At 38.2% G+C, this 3,615-nt stretch overlaps 1 long non-coding RNA gene across 1 annotated transcript; it reads right to left on the bottom strand.

Moving 5' to 3' along the window:
* Nucleotides 1–1,624: 1,624 nt before the first annotated feature.
* LOC124862373 lies at nt 1,625–2,140 on the bottom strand. The gene is made up of 2 exons (XR_007036913.1): nt 1,763–2,140; nt 1,625–1,687 (listed from the first exon to the last, which is right to left on the bottom strand). It is a non-coding gene; the product is annotated as an uncharacterized LOC124862373 (long non-coding RNA).
* Nucleotides 2,141–3,615: the final 1,475 nt, after the last annotated feature.

The following is a 3,615-nucleotide window of genomic DNA, read 5'->3' as shown; positions in this document are numbered from 1 at the left end:
AACTGGCGGCAGTGGTGAAAACTGATTGCATCCATTCACCACATCTCATTTCCTGCTCTTTATTTCTTTCTTACTTACAATAAGTCACAATTTCAAGATTTTGATAGTAAGAGGAGAAAGGGACATTTGTAAACCATTTACATGCAAAATGTGTCAATCTATGCCACTAAATTGGAGTGGGGAAGACAGAGGATTAAATCCTGTGACTGACATGCCACAGGTCTGCAGTAGCTTTTATATTAGTATTGTAATATTTTTTGACTTGCCACAGAGTAAATTTAAGTAGCTGGATTTTCAACTCTCCATCTAATGGAATAAGCCTGGCTGTCTGTACTGGTAGGATGCCTTAGAAAAGAAAAGAAAAAAAAATATATATATATATATATATACACACAATCTTATCACAAATTAGTTAAAATTAGTGGAAAAGATAAAAGTGAAACATTCAGAAGAATACTTCAGTAAGCAATTCCATCAGTATGTTTTGCACAATAAGATATTTAAAGCACTAATTGCTTTTACTCATGATGTGCACATCTTGCCATTGAGAAACACAGTAGTACTTTAGTTTAGTACTAACGATATACACCAATGTAACATATAAAAATGTTTTTAAGTTTTGTTTTGGGGTATAAAAGATGCAAATAATTTTACTATGAATTTCCCCCTGAAAACACACAGCTTCATAGACTGCATACATGTGTTTCACAACAGAGGCTGATTAAAAAAAATAATTTTTGATTGTGGTAGAAACATTTTTGCAGATGTTACATCCACAAACAACATCTTCCATTCCAAGAGGAGGAGGGGGCATCTGTTAAACACCGACTGCCAATCATTTAAGTTAAATAGGCAAAATATTTTAACCAGGTTTATTATGATACATAGTGACTAAAGGTAGAATGAAACACAGCTTCACATTTGTTGTAAAAAATACATAAGTTCAATGATTTCATTTATTTTTAGTAGAAATGTTTTAGATGCAAGCTCATTGCATCAACATTTTTTTGCTTGGTTTAGCTGTCATAAATATACATATTTAAATAAATTTCTAGGTAGGAAGCAGCCTATTGAAAATATTTGAAAAGACCAATATCAGAAAAGACATTTTTATATGCTACACATATTTATATGTTGTCAGATAGCTTTCATTAAAATATTTCTTTTTTTTTTCTTAAAAAATGCTTTTATTTCCATAGCATGCTGTAAAACAATGAGTTAAATAATTGTTCATAGGCCCATTTTTGAAATACTTACTGAAACATACTGAATATGTTGTCTGTGACAAACAAAAAAAACAATAGGTTTTTTTAACTTATGCAAGGACACTTCCATATGCAAATTTGATTGCACTGAGCCTTATTCAGCTGTAAGATCGCTCACTCCATTAGTGACATTGTAGCATCACATGCCGGGTACACCTTTTGAGGCTTTTTTCCCCTTTTGGTGATCAGATCTAAAAAATAAAAATCTGTCCTTCAGGGATCTGAAACACACCTTATGAGAATACAGATAAATGTTTCTGTGCTTATAATTGACCCCTAAATTGGAAGAAAAGCTGGAAATGTCATAGTTTTAGGAACAGATTTGACCCACATGCAGTAAGCAATCAGGAGACAGAGAATTATGGCAAGGATTTTATTTACAGGAAACAAGAAGGTGCAGGGAACCGGAACCGGGATACCAACTGTAAGGTAAGTAGAACTGGCGAGTAAGGAGTAAATCTTAAGAGTAAATATTCTAAACAATAAATCTGTCTTACTAGAATAGTGGTGAGATCCGCCAGGAGGGGGGAGAGACCAAGAAGTTGTGCACCGGTAAGACCTGAGAAGGTGAGTCCTTGATACAAGCTGTTTGATACTGGTGGTGGTGCTGCAGTAGGTGGAGGGTGGACAGGGTTCACTTGAGGAGGTCCGAAGAATGATGGAATCAGGAAGCTACCAGCCAGTTGTGTCCGCTGAAGAAACAGGAAACTTGGGTCTCTTCCATGAAGCTGGTGATCTCATCTCCAGATGTCAAAAATCCAAAACAACACACAATGCTGAGGGCAAAGTCCGGTTCAGGTAATTCAGCCTGCGAAGGAGCACATACAAAGATTACGTAGAGCAAAGAACAAAGCAAAGATAAATTGTGGCTTGAGCTTATACCACTAAGGGCAACACTCTGGCAATGAGTTTCGGGCAGCCTCCTTCTTAAATACCCCGCCAGGGATGATCAGGGAAATAGGGAACACCTGTCACCTCTCCTCACAGTCCCCAGTGCCATCTAGAGGCTAAGCACAGTAAACAGCACCAGCAAACAGACACAACACTCAGGTCCTGACAGGAAACCGTAACAACATGTCTACTATTAAAAATATCCAATTACCTTTATCACAAACTAATGGTTTCAAACCTAACCAAAGACATTTAAGAAAAAAAAAAAAAAAAGAGCTTGCTTGGTTGTAATGGTAAGTGTAATGCACCAGACTGTGGACCTGAAATTTCAGTTGGACACTGAGAGTGATTTAAAATATTTATTATAACAAAGACTGGACTAACCCAGGAACAGACTGCAACTTCTGTAAGTGGACAGGACAGGTTAGTGGCTCTTAAAAAGTCAGGGGTCTCAAAAAGACTTGAGGGGAAAGCCACTGACCTTTTCTGGATGAGGATGGAGAGCTTAGTCCCATTTCTCTGATCCTTTCCTTCACAGAGTTTCCATGGAAGAAGCCGGTGACTGATTACGTCACAACAGGTGACTAAGAGGACGGGATGTCTGCCAGGCGTAATTCCTACGGTGATGCAGAACGGCTCGTCAGAGATCAAACCAAAATTCGATAGACAGGCAGGGGTCATACAAGAGTGGGCCGAGGCAGGCTTTCTAAATCAAAACGTTAGGCAGAACCCAGGGGTCATGGCCAAAAAACACGGTCGTTGTCCAGAAATCTGATACCCGGTAGGGATCTGGCAGGGGCAAGGCAAGATAGGAAGATCCAGGACACAAAAGGCTAAAAACGTCAAAACTTTGAGATCAGGCACAAATATGAAAACAATGCTGGATATCTTCTGGCTAGAGTTTTGGATTATCTGGCAAAGGGCTGTGGCCAAGAGGGTATCTAAAAGCTCAGTTTCCAGTTGAAGAGCATGAGGTTGATTGCAGCAGAGCGGGAGGCCATGGCAGGAGTCAGAGAGCAGCCAGGTCCTAATCATGACAGTAAGTTCTTTATACAACCTGTTAACATTTCTCATAAACAGAACTAAAAAAAGTTGATGGTCAAACAGTGAATTTGACGAAGTGTTTAATTTAATGTAATGCTTACAATTTTTGAAACATAATTATATGAAAATAGTCCCAGATCTGAGACACTTTTGAAAAATATGAAAGTATTTCTGATTCAAAAAAGGTCTTTTAGAAAACCTTCAATCTATTTTTTATTGATAAAGCTACATAGGTTATCGCAAGTACACTTATGATTGGTTGATCAATACGTCCAGACTAGTCCTCCCTTGTCATGAGCATAGAGATCAAGCTTAAACTTTAGTCCATCAAGATGTACCAGAACTGAAAGTCTTACAGTCTTAGGGTGACCTTCCAGCTGACAGATCCAGCTGTTTGTCCAGTTACCCAGTCTGT

Source organism: Girardinichthys multiradiatus, chromosome 3 (genome assembly GCF_021462225.1).
Source record: "Girardinichthys multiradiatus isolate DD_20200921_A chromosome 3, DD_fGirMul_XY1, whole genome shotgun sequence".
NCBI classification, from domain to species: Eukaryota; Metazoa; Chordata; class Actinopteri; order Cyprinodontiformes; family Goodeidae; genus Girardinichthys; species Girardinichthys multiradiatus.
Note: the sequence above shows the minus strand (reverse complement) of the source record. Positions and strands in the feature narration are given on the sequence as shown.